At 42.6% G+C, this 20740-nt stretch overlaps 1 protein-coding gene across 1 annotated transcript in view; it reads right to left on the bottom strand.

Moving 5' to 3' along the window:
• Positions 1-20740, bottom strand: part of nrn1la (neuritin 1-like a) — a 65918-nt gene that overhangs the window by 44565 nt on the left and 613 nt on the right. The window lies entirely within an intron of this gene.

Genomic DNA, 20740 nt, shown 5'->3' with positions numbered 1-20740 from the left:
TTCCCTCCATGGAGCTTGGACGCCCTCCTCTGGCGGCTCTTGGGTGCAACACGAGGTCCCCAGACCAAACAAGTACAGCAAAATACATTGACGTGATGGAAGGACCGCTACAATGTGTCTTTTTTTTTCGCTCAGGGCGTTCCTTTAGTGACGTCACGTACGGACTCGTCACCAACTCAAAAACAAGAATTCCGGAATATTCAGTGTGAGTCCTAAAACGAAAAAATATAGCTATATGCGATGGGATCTTATTCAAATATGCTTAGTAGAAGTCATTTGAAGACATTTTACAAATTATGGACACAAATTGTCCGGAGACGTCGATTGTCCTTTAATACATTTGTGGTACACCCTGAATTGGTTGCCGGCCATTGCAGCGGACACATCGACGAACAACCATCCAAACACACAACCAAAGAAAATTTAGTCTTCATTCATCCTGCCATGCCTATTTTTGAAATGTGGGAGTAAACCGGTGTAGGCCACTTGATAGGATACAACCAAGAGTATCGCAGAGAGAGAGAGAGAGAGAGAGAGAGAGAGAGAGAGAGAGAGAGAGAGAGAGAGAGAGAGAGAAATGACGAATCTTAAAAAAAAGAATAATGTTAAATAATTCTAATAGAGATACAAATGAACAGGGAATGTGTGAGGAAAGTGGATTATATTGAGCCAGAGGTAGTAAATAACAGGTTGGTGCTGAATAAAGAATATGTTGGAGGAGTTACATTGACAAGGTGACCTTGGCAAATAGAAAAGGAGAAGTACATTCCACACAGTAAAGCCAGCTTTGGTGCATTGTTTGAAGGTATTGTACGCTGAAAAAGAAGAATGAAAAAAGGAGCGAGAAAATAGCAAAAAATGATGAAGGAAAGAGAAGCAATACATAATTGCTGTGTATATCTGTCAGTCATTTCCTTTACGACAAAGAAGGCATTGATGTGTAGCCATGATTGTTCTTCATGATTTCCCATTGGTGCATGAACACCCATATAGCACACACACACACACACACACACACACACACACACACGCACACACACACACGCACACACGCAAACACACACACACACACACACACACACACACACATAGTGAATGTTGCCGACACACACTGCTATCTCGTTTTCGTGCCCATCAGAGAAACACAGAGAGTCATTATATAGACCTTTGAACAAATGGGGTTAGTGCACGAGGTCTATTCAACTTTCAAAGTGTTTGTCAGTGTGTGTGTTCGAACACATGCACAAAGTGGTACGAATGCCTCACTGAAAAGTTGAATGATATCTGCGTACACACACACGCAGACACACACACACACACACACACGCACACACAGTATTCAGTGTGTGGGGCACCTCAAGAGGTAGATGATCTAATCATTTTGGCAGAAAGCTTTTAAGGACTGTGCCAGTGTTTTATTCAAAAGACAGCATTGCTCTCATCGTCCACGAGCGTGTCACCAACAAATTAGAGCGAACTTTGTCACCAATTCATTTTGTGTTAAGATGTCTTTGCATAACTATCAAATACAGCGTTTTCTTCCTCTATACTAGCTCAAAGCTCCTGTTACAAATAAAGATCTGGTAAGTAATGTGTCAATAACGTTAATGGATTGGGTCACGAAAGTGCAAGTTTCCCCTATTATTATTAGCCAGACTATCTGTCACGTTCCGACAACGACAGTGGCAGCTGACGAGTGGGAACGTAGGGAGTGGTGGTGGATCCCCAAGCAGGTGACAGAGGCGTTGGTGAAGGCAGAAGATTTATTAACAGAAAGCGCGGGTCCAAGATGACACGGACCCGGTAAAAGGTTTGCAAAACAAAAGTGACAAAAACAGCAAGGCTAGTGGGCGGGCGGCGGCAATCCACCCAACCACACTAACTACACAAAATAAAAGGCACAACAGGCAAAACAGCATACGATCGTGGCTAGACAATTCTCGGGCGAAGCAACTCCCGTACTGGATTAAAGTTCATGGTACGGGCCAGAGAGCACTGATATGGCACAAATAAGGCTACTGACGACTGAGCCTCATCTGTCGTGACAGAAATCGTAGATTTAGTGAACACGACAGCTGCTCACGGCTCTCCTAAAATGCATTTTGTTCTATCTATCTATCTATCTATCTATCTATCTATCTATCTATCTATCTATCTATCTATCTATCTATCTATCCATCCATCCATCCATCCATCCATCCATCCATCCAAGCCCAAAAAAAACGCCCATGTGACCCATCCATCCATCCAAACCCAATTCCCCTTCCATCCATTCATCCATCCATCCATCGAAAGCCAACCCCCAAAAAACAACTACCGGACCCGTCCATCCAAACCCACTTCCTGTCACGGCACTCGAGGCTTGAGGGCAGGGCTCGAGTGACGAAAGGAAAGCGGGGAGGTTGGATCCAAAATACACGGCGAGACAGATACTCATGAACAAAAAGTCTTTACTGAGACACGCATGCAAAAATAACAGCAGGGAGAGGTAAGTGAGAGATAGGTGACGGCAGACCTAACGGCATGGCAGTAGTAATGGTGGCTTTCAGAATACTCCGACGGCGACTGTAATGCGCGATCTGTAGATATAGTCAGAAGGCACAATCAAGGGAATGACAACCAGCTGTGGGGACCCAGGTGCATGATGATGGGAGGGGCCGTCTCCAGGGAGCAGCGGAGGAGGTGACAGGAGGGGCGGGGCGCGCCCAGGACGGCGACGAGATGTGACACTTCCCCATCTTTCCATTGATCCATCCATCCATCCAACCCCAAAAAAGACCCACTTCTCCATCCATCCAAACCCACTTCTCCATCCATCCATCCATCCATCCAACCATCCATCTATCCAAAGCCAACCCAACCCCAAAAAAATGCCCACCCGACCCATCAATCCATCCTTCCATCCATCCAAACCCACTTCCCCATCCATTCATACATTCATCCAACCATCTATCTATCTACAGGCACCTGTCCGTCACATGTGGCCGTTTTACACACACCCCAAAAAGACCACTTGACTGCAATATTTCTCACATTCGCTCAACTTCTCTGTTCTTTGCGACCACAAAATGACTTGACACGCATTCCCAGATCACAAAGACATGAAAGACTGGATAATGGTGCAATTACACAATGTGGACATATTCAGTAAATGTCTAGTTTCTGGTGTTTCTGCACAACAATTCGCTACGGACACCGTCTTGTGGCAGCATACATTCGTGGACATGAAGACACGAGGTTGATTAACATGGCCTGTCGAGTGTTTGGCCGCTCTTCTTTGATTGCCGGGTGCCACATCCAGTCAGTACGTCTGCAATGAATGGAAGCGCAACATTTCACAAGGACAAATCCACAACCTCATCAAAGCCGTTCAGGTGGTGTGGTGGATGCACAAATGCTGCCACACCACGTGTATGCCCTGCTTAAATTAGCCTATTTTTTTTAATTCCATCTATGTATTTTGTAAATAAATTGTCAAACTTTTTTCCAGGCTTGAACGCACGCCTTTTGGACCCTTCTAATTCATCTCTGCATCATTAAAGCCACCATCAACTATTTGGCCTTTACCCAGGACAGGCATGTTTATAATACAGACAGTTTGGGTTATGCATGTATGCTGATTGACCTTTCACTGGTCATGTCACGGTACTCTGTGTACACTTGTGTAGCGTCGTGTGCACGTGGCTGTGAATGCATGGCTGTTTGTCTCTATATGATCCCTGTGACCAACTGGCACCTGTGGCCAACTTCACAGTGTTGTCAGCCTGCTGCTCAAAGTCAACTGGAATAGGTACCAGCAACCTCCCTGCGATCCTGTTCAGGATAAGCCGTGTTGAAAACGGATGGATGGATGGATGGATGGATGGATGGATGGATGGATGGATGGATGGATGGATGGATGGATGGATGGATGGATGGATGGATGGATGGGTGGATGGATGGATGGATGGATGGATGGATGGATGGATGGATGGATGGATGGATGGATCCTGATTAGCAAAGCACGCTGGCAGAGTGCACTGATAATTAAGACTAACCTTATATACATCAGTCTTCACACCTTTATTTCATGGCTTCATTAGACAAAAGCAATGGTATATCACAACATCATATCACAGAAGCCAGAGACTTAACTACAGAGAGGAAAAATGGAGGACCCTTGCTTTCCATTTTTAACAACTCCCACTTGTCTGGAGGAAAATGGCTTTTCTAAGCCTGAGTAAAAACATAATGCTCTTTCAGTTTCAAGACAATTTCCAAAATGTGATGGGAAAAACATGATGAGTGTTGAACAAGTAGTGAAGCGAACTCCACCGGACACAGCCCGTGATGGTGAATGACTTGAGACATGTTTTACAAACACAAGCACTCAGCACAAACAGTAGTTTTTGTAAGTAAGGCAATAACGCAAGCTGCCTGTGGAGCCAAATATACAGAGAAACACAATAATTTGCACTTCTACAGAGCATGTCAAAGACTTAGTTTGATGGTTTAACTGCTTTTCCCAGTTGATTTGAGAGGAAAATATCACTCTTTGCTCACTGCAGCATAATCAGTTGTCTTTTCAATTGCATCTTTGCTGACTATGAGCTGATGATGAGATAACTATGACTGACTGGAATGTTGGAAAAATACCCGTAGACTAGACAGGTTGCCCATAAGTGTAACACATTTCAGACAATTAAAATGACGCCTAACATACATTGTCTCCACTTTTCCTGAAGCAGTATTGCAGGATTACATTCCTGTATGTGTTCGCCACCCACTACTTGCAGAGAAATTCACTTATCTGCATTTGTTGTGACGTTTTTTTTTTTTTGTTTGCTGAGAGATACTTTTTTGCTGTTTTTATTTTCAGGCCAATTGCTTGGTTGTAGGATCTATGTGGAAGTGATACAAAGAGCTTCTTTTGATACAGGTCATACATTGTCCTTGTCCTAATTTTGAAAAGTAGTGCTTTGCTGCCATCTCTAGCAATTATATTCTCTCAAGGGGAAATCAATTACTTGTGGAGTTTTGCAGCAGTCACGCACAGTCCCACAAACTGAAATGGAGAATAGTCTGAGTTAGATGAAAGAGGGAGGAGGGCACCACGCCTGATTAATTAATTCATGAATTGATAAAAGTTGATATCCCAAGAGTTTTTTTTTTCATGCACTGCATATTATTTTAATGAAGGGCAACCACAGGGCTGTCCATAGAGAATGCACAAGTGTGGTGGGAGTGTGTATCACAAATTGGATACCTACAACTTCTCCCTCCTCCACCTGTATGTTATATCAACGTGCCCTGAAGGAAGGCACTTAACCTTCCCAAATCTTCTCAAGGCCACATTTCAGTGGAGCGATGCCATACTCTGCCATGGTAATAAATTGGATCGATGATCAACAAGGAGCTCCTGGCTATTACTTGGCACATTATGCAGCCGAAAGGCTTGTTGAAAGGAGCCGACAGTTCAACCAAAATGAAAGATGAAACAAAACTTAGTTGGGTGTAGTTAAGTAAAGCAATAAAGAATCAGTTGGCAAGGAAATGATGAGAGGGAGACAAAGCACATACCCTGAACATCCTGAAATCCCACCCACTGCCCCACGTGAAAAAAGGAAGGGAAATGACACAATTATGATGGGGGCTGGGGGTGCGGCGCGGGGGTTGGAGACGTCATATAGTCTCTTTGTCCATCCATCCATCCATTGTCCGTACCGCTTAGTCTCTTTATGTTCAAGCTATTAAGAACACATTAGAAACGATTAAGGAAAAAGCAAGTTGTTGATGATGATACACAAATCCCGTAAATGGTTTTGACATCCGCATGAATTTCTCATTTTTCCTCATTGACAGCGCATTTAGGTGGCTTGAAAGTCATGAATCCAAAGGAAAAGAGAGGTCCTCCCAATGCAGTACGATAATGCTATTAGCAATTGAGGATCATGGTGTTGCCTCATAATATCGCTAGTCATCATTTGCGCCATTGCTACAATGCAGATTTTAAGCAAGGATTATTTTTGAATGACATCAAAACACTCAGATACATGGGCAAACACTTCTGGGTGTGCGCAGCCTACAAATGTACAGATGTTGGGGCAATTCGGGTACTGTTGGGGCAATTCGCTATACGAACATTTATAAACATCTTTTCTGTTTCCTTTTGCATCATTATGTTTTTCTTGGACTTCCTGACATGTCACATCCTGCCCGCCCTTATATGACGCCACATCCCGCCCTCCTTTACATGACGTCACATCCTGTCCGTCTTTATAAAAGCTCTCCCAACACGCCCCATCTCTCTCTTTTCCTCTTGGCTTTTTCCCCGTCACAATTTGTGCCATCCCCAAATTAAAGAACCTTTTTGTTTTTATTTGTTTCCTGCTTCATTAATAATGACCTTATCAAAACCGTTGAGTCTTTTTTTTTCAATGTCTCAACAACTGGTTTCCATACAATACAAACCATCTTCATTTATAATGCGCTTTCATAACATCTGCGGCTGTAACAATTGTGTTTTACAGATGAGATGAGAGGACATAATCTGCACTTGTCTCACATTGGAGAAATTCCCAATTCATAGCAGCAAAGTTATGAAAGACAGAGGCTGCTGTTAAGGTAGTCACTTTTGCGGCACCATCTTGAAGTCAAAATAATATAATTCAACACAACACAAAAAAAACATGCACAGTCATTCAGTCGCAAGCACTTTTTGTTGTATGAAACAGTTATGTTAATCTGCTTCAATTTCATGCATCAACTCTCAGTTTCAAATATGAATCCACTGTGGACGCTCCTTTCTCCTCATCCTCAGCTCCAGCAGCCACCCCCAGTCTCAGCAACGCAGACATCCAACAGCGCCGACATCTTCGCTGAACAAAATGGAGCTGTGAGAAACGCTGCCCATGAGAGGCGCAAAAAAACTGTCTGCCACAGACGGTCAAATGACACTTCTCCCCACCAAAATCTGTGCAGAAGGTGCAACCATCAAGCAAGGATTTTTCTACTTGGACAAATGTTGTTGCCAAAATGCTCAAAACAGTCCAGAATGGGGCCAATGGACACAATGGTCAACAAACCCCACATGAAAAAAAGACAAACAGCAAAATCCAAGTTCTTGAAGCCCTCACAGACAAATTGCCAACTAAGGTGCTATCTTTATTGACCATTTAATAGTTTCACAGATTTCTTTTCCGTTGTGTCATTCTGTATTGAAATGAATGGAAATCAAATGCCCTGAAATGATCAATAATTTGAAGATTGGTATAAGTGTAAAGTTCGATACCAACCTTTGTCACATTGACTGTTTTCTTTCATTTTATTATCACTTTTTTTATTCCGTTTGTTCCCTCCTCTTCCCTAGAATGTCCCTCAATCGTTTTCAAAAGTCAGAGGAAATGACCCATGCGCTCCCATTGATCCGGCAGCTCACACGTGAATGCGTCCGCAGGGAAAAGCGCAGCCGCCATCATGCGCACCTTACCTCCTTCCAAGAAAGACAAAGTGGGAGGTGGATCATGTTGGACGGAGCCACCGACCCGCTTGTTGAGTTAATGAGCTTTTATTGACTTCAGTACCTGAAGTGGCCACCGCAACTTATCACAGTTAGCACTTGGTTCCCCAGACAGCCCCACCCCCACCCCCATTTTACACGCACACACAGATGTGTATTATTTGTGTGCCAAACTCTTGTGGGTACATGAACACATTCAACTTATAGAAAATGACTGCAGTATTTTCTGAGATTCAAAGAGATTGCAAACACCTGAGTTGTCCTTTCATTGTTCGTTTTTTGTTTTGTTTTGCCAAGACATATGTTGGTAAGAGAAAAATTGGATGATGTCCCTTTTCTATTTCAGCCTGATTGTAGCCAAAGTGCAAAATCAAGGTTACACAAACAAGTCCAAGATGGCGCCCGAGTCAGCAGCCGTCAGCAAGCGGTCTCACCAGCCTTGCTTTTTTTGTTGTTTTTTTGTTTTCGTTTGCCACTTTGTGTTGTTGTGCATCGTGTGGAACGGATACGGATTGTTTTTCAGCATTTTTGGCCACGACATTCATCAAGGAGGAGACTGCTGAGCGGTTGCTTCTCGGCAGCACCAATGTGCCAGCACTGTTTTTGATTTGGGAGGAATGTCATGCCATTTGACTGTCTTCGCTGGACACCAAAGGGGCCATTGTGCTTTTTTTGCACCTGTAATGGGCAGCATCTTCACAGCCCTGCTTTGCTCAGCGGAAGAGATGAAAAGATGTGATTAGATTAGTTTTGGTGTCTAAGACCCTGAAGACCGATGTACTTTTGGGTCAAAGAACAAACATTTTATTCAAAGAAAAATAACATTGAAAAAAATACTAAAAAAAAGAAAAGTCCATCCGTCCCCACACTTGCACTGGGAAGGGAAATATGGCTAATGTGAGGCTGCTATCGAATATTTCCAACCGAAAATGGGGACCCCCGAAGATAGTGTCACTGTTGAATAATGAATAAACATATGAGCTCTTTTCCAAATAGTTCCAGGGTTCATAACCCCTTGAGTAAAGTCAGGACAGAAGGGGAAAAAGGAAGGATGCAGTATCACAACACCTTGTCGTTTAATCGTTCTCTCTCTAAATGGACTGAGAAGTGCCAGCATCAAACATGTAACTTCATACCAATATCATTTGAATCAATAGTGGATTTTCATAGTCATCACAGCCAATATGGACAAACAACAGCTTACAATGTCTCCAAGGACAGTTGTGGAGGACAGAAAAAAATAACTTCATGAATTTATGGCATCCCCGTCACGAGTGGATGGAATATTCTGAGTGCAAGGACACCGTTCATTCTTATGCCTGCAGGCTCTTTAACCTTCCAAAAATGTGTTTTCACTTCGAGATGTAGGCAATAAAAACCTGGAAAAGGGCTTGTTCAAATCAAGGCGGCCCAAAGCTCGCACCGATTCCATCAGGGATTTTTTTAAGAAAGGTAAAAAGGAAGACACAATAAGAAACTACAAACCAAGTAAAAAGAAAGGCCATATCACAATATAGAACATGTAAGCATATTCATCTCTCTGGAATAATTAATAGATATTACAGGCTTGTTCAAAAGAAATAGCAAGGGAGCCCTGAAAGCTGAATAATATTTCTTCAGAAGGAACCCAGAAACATAGATTTAAAGTAGTAAATGATATAAGGAGAGTCTACAAGTCATTTGAAAGAACTGAAAACATCTCATTCTTGATCATTTGAAAAAGCAATGCTGTGGTGGGCTCATAGCAGCCTAAGTCTCTGATGTCCTATTAGAACTCCACTTGCTCTTCCAACAACTAAAGTGGATGTTAAAATCTGAAGCAATAGGAAATAACAAATTAACAGTATCACACGGATTAGTTCCATCGCCAGATCCCAATTCTTGCAATGCCGTTTTCATTTTTCTTCTATTCAATTATTTTCGACATAATATTTCAATATGAGAATGAAGGGGTATGGGGTCTTCAGGAAGGGGTGAAAAGCAAATGTGGCACATTTTATCGTTTTCATTAAAACTGCCAAGATTTTACACCACACCTGGATCAATTTTTGGCTAGAACTGGGCATACGTTGGACGCCGTAAAGCTAGGCTGTGTCCAGGTCAGCTTCTTTTACATCCCACAGACATACAAGCAATGAAGCATGCAAGCACATACAAGTTCACGGGGCATATATGTGCATCCACTGAGACAGGTGCATATTTTTTTCATGCTAACGTCACTTCATATTGTTGCAACGAGTGCAATGTATTTCAATTGAATCCTCTCACATTTGTAATGGGGTGCAGGGAGACAAAATAACTCTATAGAGACTCTAAAATAAATACAAGCAATGATCCATACTATGTATCGTATTTTCCAATGTGTAAGGCATACCCAAAAGCCTTGATTTCTTTTAAAAGATGATCCTGCGTTTTATACGCAGGTGTGCCTGATATATGACGTAATATTTGGCCACAACAGGTCTCACAATTACTTTCAGCAGCCATCGACTCCATTTACCCATGCAGAAGAAGTAGTGCGGAACCCCCGCCTCCAATGTAGCACCATATAATTCGATGCGCCTGATATTTAGAAAACTTTAATATATTATACAGTGATAGCTTGGCTTACGAACTTAATTGGTTCCCAGACTGTGTGTGTAAGGCGAAAAGTGTGTATCCCAAAAATTAATTTCCCTTAGGAAACCATTAAAATGAGAATAATCCGTTCCCAGGTCCCCATAAAACATAAGTTTCTACTTTCTAATGTTCTAAGCCTTAAAACTGTCACGGTTTGCAAGGTGGTGATGGTGGTTGTGGATCCCAAAAGAGCAGGCAGGAGAGAACAGCAGGTTCCTCATCAATTGGGTTCTGTTCAGCTGGGTTGATAGCTTTTTGCATCAAGTGTACAGATGGCTTGTGCGGGTTATTTGTGGAGCCTGATTGATGGGAATTTTAACCTTGCAGTCTCCACTCTGCCTTCGAACTATCATAGTTGAAAGGCTCTCACTGTCTTCTGTCTGTCTCTTTAATGTTTAAACCACCTGCCCTCACTGCTGCATTATTGACCAATCACATGGCTTTAACTGAAGACTGGGGGCGGGGAATAGATGATAAAAAATGTCGGCTGCCATTTTGTTTTTGGGAGAATGGCTTCACTCTCTCTCTGTCTGTAACCCCTCACTGCTGCGTTCTTGACCAATCACGTGGCTTCAACCGACGACTGGGGCGGGGAATAGAGGACCAAAACAAGCCGGCTACCATTTTCTTGTTAGGAGAACGTGCTCATTCACGAACGACACATCAGTCATTGTGGCATCTCCGTGTGTATCCCGAAAAATAGTTCGTATGCCAAGGTAAAATTTTCATAAATTTAACGTACATAAACCAAAAAGTTCGTAAGCCAAGGGCTTCGTAAACCGAGGCATCACTGTATTTGGAAAACCTTTTTCATTCATTGAAGGTGCGCCTGATAGTTTGGTGCGCCTTATATATGGAAAGAGTTTGAAAATACACCAATCCTTGGGGTGCATCTTATACTCCGGTGAGCCTTATACACCGGAATATACAGTAATTTCCAAGCTGTATTTCCTGTTGCGATTAAAAAAAACTACATGGTGGAGAGCCAATCTCCTTTCCCAAAAAATTGGAAGTTTGATGCCAGGCAATTGTGAAAATCTCCAAGTATCTAGGAGTAAGATCCTAAACGCCTAGTTGCTCTGGATCAGGGGTGTCAAACAAATTTTTGGGCCAATAAAAAAATCTCACTCCTATTTATTACCCATGACAAGTTGACATTTTGGTACAGAATTCAGCAAGGATTATGAAAGTTGACACACATGATTTGCTCCCGCGGGCCACATAAAGTAACATGACTGGCCGGATCTGGCCCTTGACTTGGACACATTTTCTGGACGCTGCATCATCAGGAGATGAATGAGGAAACATTGTAGAGTTTTTTGAGAATCTAAAGTAGGGCAGCCCGTTGGTCAAGTGGTTACCGCGCAGGCCTCACAGTGCAGTGATGCAGGGTTTGATTCTGGCTTTGACTGTCTTGTGTGGAGTTTGAATGTTCTCCCAGTGCCGGTGTGGGTTTTATTTGGGTTCTCCGGTTTCCTTCCAAATAAATCAGGGGTGTCCCTAATCGGTCCTCGAGGGCAGTTGTCCTGCCTGTTTTCCATCTCCCCCTGCTGAAACACCCTGCTCATTCGAAACCATAGGATCGTTTATAATGTTGCTTAAAGGACCGACGTCTTCAGACAAGTTGTGTCCATGATTTGTAAAATGGCTTCAAATGACTTCTACTGAGCGTATTTTACAAAGATTCCACCTCATATAGCTATATTTTACGTTTTAAGACTCGTGCTGAATATTCCGGAAGTCTTGTTTTTGAGTTGGTGACAAGTCCTCACCCTACGTCACTGAAGGAACGCCCCTCACCGAGAAAGGAGATACCTTGCATCACCTCAATGCATTTTGCGGTACTTGTTTCCTTGTTTGCGGTACTTGTTTCCTTGTTACCTTGTTGTTTGGTCTCAAAATTTCGTGTTGATGGAAAACACATAAATAACGCGATGGTGAATCCTTGTGTGTCGTGACAAGACTTCTACAGTGTATTTGATGTTCGCTTACAAAACGTCCCAGGAGACAATTTCCACAGAGCTTTGTCGCCCTCTTCTGCCTTTTTATTGGGTACTGTGAGTACTAGAGAGTTTGTCACTACATTTCTCTCCAAATGCATCAAAATGACCGGAATATATTCTTTAATCGATTGCAAACATGTATGCTTTCCTCTTCAGAACTATTTGAATCATATTCATAACTGAATGAGTAACAAGAAAGCATCTTTTCCGAATCTGAAGCCATTGTTTTGATTCTCGAGCAAGGCAAGACGTATTGCCGCAACGTCACGAGCAAGGGGGCGGGACCCTCTGAAACTGGCCACTTCTGGGTTCAATTTGAAGTCGTTTTTGGACACTTTAAGTCATTTTTATTGGTGTTTTGGGGATTTCAGATGCTATAAAACGTTTTTCTGATGTCAGTTAGGAAACAAAAAAGTGATGTCGGTTGTCCTTTAAGAGCTGGCTGATAAGAAGATTATTTGAATCAGGAGTGCTGCAGCTAAAAATATGCAAAAGAGGCAGCACAGCAGCCCTCCAGGCCCAAAACTGGACATGCCTCCTCTAAATTGTCCCGAGGTGTGAGTGTGAGAGTGACTGGTTGTTTGTCTATGTGTGCCCTCCGATTGGCTGGCAACAAGATCGGGGTGTACCGTTCCCACTGTCTGAAGATGGCTGGGATAACCTCCAGCGCGCACCGCGGGCCTCGTGAGAAAATGGATAGATGGATGGGTGAGGACCTGAGGTAGAAAAAGTGTGATTTAAGTGAAAATCTATTGACCATCCATCTTTCACCGCTCATCCGGGGTCGGGTCGCGGGGGCAGCAGCTTCAGTTAGGAAGCCAGACTTCCCTCTTCCCAGCCACTTCTTCAAACTCGTCCTGCCGGATCCCGAGGCGTTCCCAGGCCAGTTGGGTCATCCCCGGGGTCTCCTGTCAGTGGGGCATGCCCGGAACACCTCACCAGGGAGGCGTCCAAAGGGAATCCTAATCAGATGCCCGAGCTTCTTACCTTATCTCTATGGGAGAGCCCGGACACCCTACGGAGAAAGCTCATTCCGGCCGCTTGCATCCGGGATCTCGTTTTTTCGGTCACGACCCATAGCTCGTGACCATAGGTGAGGGTTGGGACGTAGATCGACCGGTAAATTAAGAGCTTCGCCTTTTGGCTTAGCGCCTTCTTCACCACAACAGATTGGTACAAAGTCCGCATCACAGCAGACGCCGCACCGATCCACCTGTTGATCTTTCGCTCCCAGCACCCTCATTCGTGAACAATACTCCCAGATACTTAAATTCCTCCACTTGGGGCAAGATCTCCCCCCGACCCGAAGAGGGCACTCCACCCTTTTCCGACTGAGAACCATTGTCTCAGATTTGGACGTGCTGATTCTCATCCCAACCGCTTCACATTCGGCTGTGATCTATTTACCATGATCGGTTATAAAAAAGAAAACAATGAATAGTGTGTTTGTGGTATGAGTTTGAAGGCTTTGGGCAGATTCTATAAGATAACAACACTAAGCGGAGAAAAAGAATAAAAAACAACAACACTACTGGAAGCTGGAAGGTCATGAGAGTAGTTGGAAAATGTGGATAATAGATAGAAGAAAACAAATAAATCAAATTTTATTTTTGTCAATGTAAGCAATGGATCAGATGGGGTTGAGGTCAGAAGAAGAGGCTTTGTATGCCCTGACTGCACTCCACTGGTATAAAATAAAAGAAATATTAAAACAAAAATTGAGACCATGCAGTGCTTGAGAGCATGACTGATTATCTTTTGCGGTATTGATGTGAATTACAATTAAAAAAACTACATACTACAACATAAAATGAAGCAAAAAAATCGCCAATAACTTGCGAAATGAGCACCTGATCCAGTGTGGTTAATAGCTCGTATTCGTGGCTCCTTTAATGATTTTCTTAAATGGCCCGTTTCCAACATTTTACCTTTCCATGCAGATTCATTCATCTATTGTGTGGGTGTCAGGAAGGCCTATCTCATGTCATCTTCATATTCTACTTGGTGAAGTTACTTCAACATATTTCGAGAGGTGAGTCAGAAAAGAAAAGAAAAAAGTCTGCATATCACCAAATTATTTTGCCCTTATGTGTGCTCCATTTATCTATTTTTCAACTTTTGGTTATATATATATATATATATATATATATATATATATATATATATATATATATATATATATATAAATGGAGTCGGCGGCTGCTGACAGTAGTTGTGTGACCTGCTGTGGCCAAGTATTACTTCATATACTGTATGACGCATCTTGAGAAAAAGCAGAGCTTATACACTGGAAAATACGGTACACATGCTGGCCCATTTACAGCATATGTCAATTTTCTTGTATTCATAATGGATATTGCATTTAATGACTACATTTTGATCTATGTAATTATGGTGTACATATTACTATATTTAATAAAACTATCAAATGTATCAGCTTAATCCTGAGGTATATTGTTTTTGTGTACTATTGAATGTGAGTTCTTATGAGAATTGTTCCTCTTGCTGGTCCTCTGCCTCACCCATCCGTGTACCTCAAACAATTAGCACTCATGGCAGTGTTGAGTGCCAGCTGTCAGGCCAAATAGATCTCCTCTCATCCGAGGGTTTTGTTTAACTGGCACCCTATTAATAAACATATATTCTGCGAGCTTCATACATACAACATGCATGCATGCATTTGAACTCATGACCTCTGCACTGTGAACGACTCAGCAAAAATAATAGTAATTCATACTTCAGAACCTGAAAGAGCATAGACCATACTTCAATTCATGAAAGAATGACTGAAGGACGTCACTCATCCTGCAATAAAATGAAGTACAGGTATTGTGATAGTCGCAAGCGAGTGACTCAGACAGAATGCAGGAGCAGCACAATGCGCTATGGCTCTACAAGTCTGACTGTACAATTCACCAGGAAATCCAAGTACAGCAGGGTTCTTTTACTTTGGAAGGCTTTTGTTGTAAGGGTAACCTGCTCTTTGTCTGCAATCCAAAACTTCTCCCCCAGTACAACTATGTGTGAACGCGTGTGTGTGTGCCTGTGTGTGTTTTTTTGCGTGAGTGTGTGTGCGTGTGTGTGTGTGCAGGCTAATGAGAGGGAAAGATAGAGAGTGAGAGAGAGATGGAGCATTTGTACCAAGTACATGCATGTGAATGAATATTCATGCCCAGTATTATTAAGGAAAAGGAGAAGAGAGTCACGCTCTGCTGATACCTTAATGGTATTTGTTAGAGAAATATCGCTATACGATTCTTTCACACACACACAGACACACGCACACACACTCACACGTGAGTGATTATGAAAGAGGACGGCTCCTCCACTTGTGCACATTGTACAGCCACAGTATTTGCCGCATTTGGCCGATACGATATTTATTGTTATATACAAAATCTTACTGCAACGAAACGATCTGTCACTGCCTCCACGGTGGACTTCAACTAACATGAAGTCTGCTGGGATATTGACGAGCCCCACATCGCTGGCCGAATTGCAAGAGGCACCAAATGAATGGTGGGATAGAAACTTTTAATCAAGTGACGTCGTTACGCCGACTGCATATTTCATTCTGGATCATATTGTCGTGAAGATTTCTTGAACAATGTGATTGGTGAGTTGGTGGGTTGCGCCCCCTCACAATAACCAACTCACCATGTTTGAAAATATTTCATGTAAGGGTATTAACAGTGAAAGTGGTGGTCACTCAAGGTCAATGCTCTCATCATTGTTTGTGGCGTGAACACAAAGATTGAAAAAGTGGACTATTTTGTCCTGGGAGCCATGAACAACAGAGGTGTAATATGTTAGAGACTCTGAGCCAATGCACAGGTGATGAAAACGGACATAAGAGAGAAGCTCTAGGAAGAGAAGATGCAGTCACAGAGATCATAACCTGTATTTATGAAGCGGTGTTTGTAAAAAAGGGCAGGACACAATGGGTTGCTCACTCATCACACCCACTTTAATGTCATTGGAAACCAAAGAAGAAATTGCAGAAAAGCTCTTAATCGTTGAGAATGAAATTGACGGCAGCGGCGGTGACAGAGAAAGGATGTAATGGAAGGAGAGCGTGCATAGAAAAGCTGCAAGTTTCTGAAGGACGAATGAAAGGGAGCCAGCCGTACCTCCAACAGTTTCAAGGGAAGAACTTTTACAAAACCAAAGAGAGAAAAGGAGGCCTTTCAACATTTGAGTCGGTCGAATAAAGATGAGAAATACAGAAGGTTAAAAAGTAGAGCAACGTGTTACACAATCAGTCTTCAGATTTACAGGTGTGATCTCAGACCTCAGAATTGTGTCGTTGAAGTGTACTGTGCTTTCGTTAATGATTACTTATAAGGGAGGTGGGAGGTCTGCGACTCAATGAACTTGCCTCAGATCTTAAGATCTTCCCTTGGGCGTGCTCAGGTTTCAATCAAACATTTATCAGCACCAGAGCTAATAAGAGACATAATCTTGCCGGAGACAGACACTTCTCTAGCAAGTTTAAGGTTGTCAACGTTAGTAGCCTGACTTGACATGTGACAGAATGGAGAAAAACCTGGACTGATGTTGTGTCTCTCGTCAGTACCTGTTCTACATCCATCGTTGTCCTAACCAAGTAGATTTATGGGGTGATTGCAATAATCCAATCAGACAAGTAACCACCTGATGACCTAGTTGACCACAATAGGGGCGCTGGCCCTCTCCTCGGTGTGAATTTGCCCGCCCACCACTGATCTGTAGATGTTCATATGTGTTCGTCTAAGGCATGGGTGTCAAAGTCAAGGTCTGGGGGCCTAATCTGGCCCGCCACTTCATTTTATTCGGCCCACGAAAGCAAATGAAGCGTGTAAAGTGCCATGATGCTTGCTAAAGTCCGAACCAAAACTTCAAATTGTCTCATGTAAACCACAATAGCAGTCATTATTATTGACTGCAGATTTGAAAACGAGTTATTCATTGCTTTGTTGTGTGTTCTGTATGTAATATGTAATTGGATTGGATTGGATTTGCCTTTATTAGTCTCGCAGTGGAGAAATTTACATTTCACAGCAGCAAAGTTATAATGTAATAATAATGTAATGTAATGTTAGTAATAATGAGTTTGACACCCCTGGTCTAAGGTGCTTCGGGTAGAGCGGTTACTGATTGGTGGATCGGGTCATGTCAAGGTCATTTTTGGAAGGTGTTCGGCCTGTTCATTGCCACCTTCCCAGAGCCTGTCCTTCACGCAATCACAAGAGCAATAGCGTCTTCTGACTCAGTAGATTTGTCCCAGATTGCTCCTCGTCCTTCAGGGCGGTGTTTAACCCACGTGAGAAGACACAAAGGAACACAGTCATCGAATGCGCTTTTGAGGGCCAGGATGCGGAAATTCAATGGCGTAGTTGGCTACCACTTGTCAACACTGAACAAAGTCGAACAGCAGTCGTCCGTAGTGTCTTCCCAAATTGGGTGGTGGAATACCAGATATAAATTCACAGACGAAAAGTGGAATTTAGGAAGTGCCATCCTCACTGCAAGTGCTCAAGACAAACCTTGGCCAAACATCGGCCTCACAATGCTGCTGTCCTACCAGCCGTCCTAGGCTGGCCAGAGCTGTTCTTATTTTATCTGGTACAGGATCCACTGTCAAATTATTCTGACACAATTTCTGTATAAACTGAATGGGGATAATATTGCACAATCGTAGACCCAGACAAAATTCATAACAGAATATTCTTAAAAAGGAAAAACGAAGGACCTTCAAAGTAAAAGTAAAATTCCATGGCAACAAAGAGCCAGAAAAACCAAAGACCAACACAAAGCGCTTGCAAAAGGACACATAACAATAATATCCTAAAACACACAGAATGAAATATCAAGAGTCTAAAGACGCATCAATCCGGAAAAGGAATTGTAATCTACAATTTCTGACTATATTTTCTGAATACATTTCCATTTTGACAGATTATCGGGCATTGAACATTTTGGCAATCCCATTTTTTTATTTATGTGAAATAGACTATTTTGGATAACATCCAAGAATATAGGTCTGTGTTGCGCCTCTTTTGATTTTATACGACGGGCATTACCGTGCATATTACCGTCTTCAGTCATTTTTGCGAGTCCACAAAAAAACGCTTGTTATGTTACTGTTGTCCTGTACTCTTTTCACAAAACTCAAAAACCCACGAGCTCGACGCAATAACAGTTGGAGACTCGCACCAGCACATTGAGCGATTTGATCAATGGACGCTGTGTGGCATTAAACAATGAGTCTATATAGGCTTTTGAGGCTGCACTTAAAGTATATTGTGTAGTAACAAGGCAAGAAAAGACATGAGAGGCATAGCTCACTTTCATTCACCCGAATGTACCTGGAGCAATACTGTATGTACATCGCTCGCATACATTTATACATACATGTACAGTGAAGTATTGTTGTAAAACAAAATATAAAGTATGTATGATCGAACAAAATCACAGAATATACTTGTGTTGCTTGTGAAACCTTATGTGCGTGCATGTTGACTGTTAATGGACTTGCAGTGATGCTACATCATACAAAATCAGAGGCAGAGAAACCACACCTTGTGAAGAGCAGCTTCCGAAACCCGCACACTGCCAGAGTCCAGTCGGGTTTGGCTGTGGTTTTGGTCGCTCAGTGTGTGGCTGACCTCTGACACCTTTAATGCTCCCTGAAAACTGTGCGTTAATCAGCTTGCAAGGAAAATGGGGTGGAGAAAGGTTTGAGAACTGTGATGGGGAGAAGACCGCAGAGAAAGCAAGGTCGACGCCCCGGTTGACCTTTACAAGGGTTTCAATGAAGGAGCTTCCACTTGCAATGTTGCTCTACAGTAGAAAAAAATGGAAAAAAAGATGTGGGAGAAAGCGATATGCTGTACTGTAATTGTTCTCAAGAGAGAACAATTAAAATATAATAGCCTGCTCACCAGTGGACGGCTATTGATGTCATGTTGGGGTCTCAGCTGATAGATTGGACTGCAAGTTCCCTCTCCATCTCCTTCTCCCTCTCTTCCTCGAGTCTTTGAAATATAGAGAATTTCTAATACAAGTGGTTTTGTGCTAAATGCCGCAGCAGTTACAAAGCTGAGGTCTGATTTTATGCCGTAAATGTTTAGTATTGTACTTTTTTTTTATTCTATTGTACTTTTTGTCACATGTGGATTACTGTTAATTCTTGACAGCATGCTGAGCTGAACTGTACTGCGTGCATTCAGTCAGTCATTGTGATTTATTTCTCCCGCTCCCTTTTTTTCTTACTAGTTTGTAGCAGGTTTTAAAAAATAACACCGTCCCTTGCCCCACGTTCCATTTTTGAGACTCAGTTTCATTATATGCTGTAAAAACATTCTGAGAAGTCGAGTTAAACATTCCTCATGGATGGAAATTAATGTTTCTCTTGCTGCTTTATTGACTGAACATTTTGCTGTATTTCTTTCTCCTTATGACGGTTGCAAGTGAGCGAGAGACATTTAAGTGTCTTCATAAATGTACGTGTTTTTGGAAGAAGAGGGAAACAAAAACAAGCAAAGGGAGAACATGCAAACTGCACACAAGCCGGCCAGATATTGGAACTTAGGGGCTACAATGCGGTCCATCACATTCACACACAATCACCATCAATTAAACCAACCAGGAAAGAAAGATCAATGAGGTGATTAGGCCTCACGGAAGTGTGTGTCGTGTATTACAGCTTGTTATAAACCTCGGTTGTGGTTACCAAACGAAAAGCAACAGATCGTGACCACAAGCATGCATTGGAACGGGACTTGTCTAGTAAATGGAAGAGTGTAACACACAAGGCCGCCATACAGCCCTGCGCTGCTGCTGCTTTATAATTGACGTACTCTTGTCCTAATACCGCAATACCACGTCTTATTTCGCTGTATCTTTCCAGACGTTCAGACTTCGTCATTGCTTCTCTTATGAGTCGAAAGTATCCAAGCACTGTATTTTCAGAAGCATGAATCTCCTTTGAAGAATAACCTTTTGCACTGCTCGGCAGAGAGAGACGTTTAATCCTTTATAGTTCTACAAAAGATGAACATAGATCAAAGCACATTTGGAGAAGGAATTTCAGGTCATCCATTTTCAAGCAAACTTATCCTCATCGAAGCTGACTTTGGGTAAAGGCTGTGTACACCTTAAACTGGTCGGCAGTTCATCTCGGGCCAGATATGGACAGAGTCATTTATGCTCACTGTCACATGTAATTTGAGTCTTCAACTGAGCCAACATGCGTAACATGTTTCTGGAAAGTGGGCGGACGTGGAGAACCCGCACAAGCAGGAAGAACAGGCCAAGTCCATACAGGAAGACCAACACGGGTCGAACCCAGAATCTCGGAACTCCATTGTCAATACGAAATTAAAACAAACTTAACAAATGTGTAAAGAGTTGGCATTTCTCCATCTGTGTCTTACACACACAACCATCGAAAATTCTATCAATGTGACAAGGATTGAATGACAGAGTGAACTGTCAGTGTGTTTGTGCGTGGAAAGACTTGACGAAAAGTCTCATGGGACTCCGTTGCGAAGAAGAGAGGGAGGAAGAGGAGGAAGGGGACAGATGCTATTCATTTATCTCCATCTTGGAACTTTGTTGTTTGTTCCTTCTCACCCTT

Source organism: Hippocampus bargibanti, linkage group LG05, assembly GCF_051943395.1.
Source record: "Hippocampus bargibanti isolate YZ-2025 linkage group LG05, ASM5194339v1, whole genome shotgun sequence".
NCBI classification, from domain to species: Eukaryota; Metazoa; Chordata; class Actinopteri; order Syngnathiformes; family Syngnathidae; genus Hippocampus; species Hippocampus bargibanti.
The sequence above is the reverse complement of the archived record's forward strand: the minus strand, read 5'-3'. Positions and strand labels throughout refer to the sequence as shown.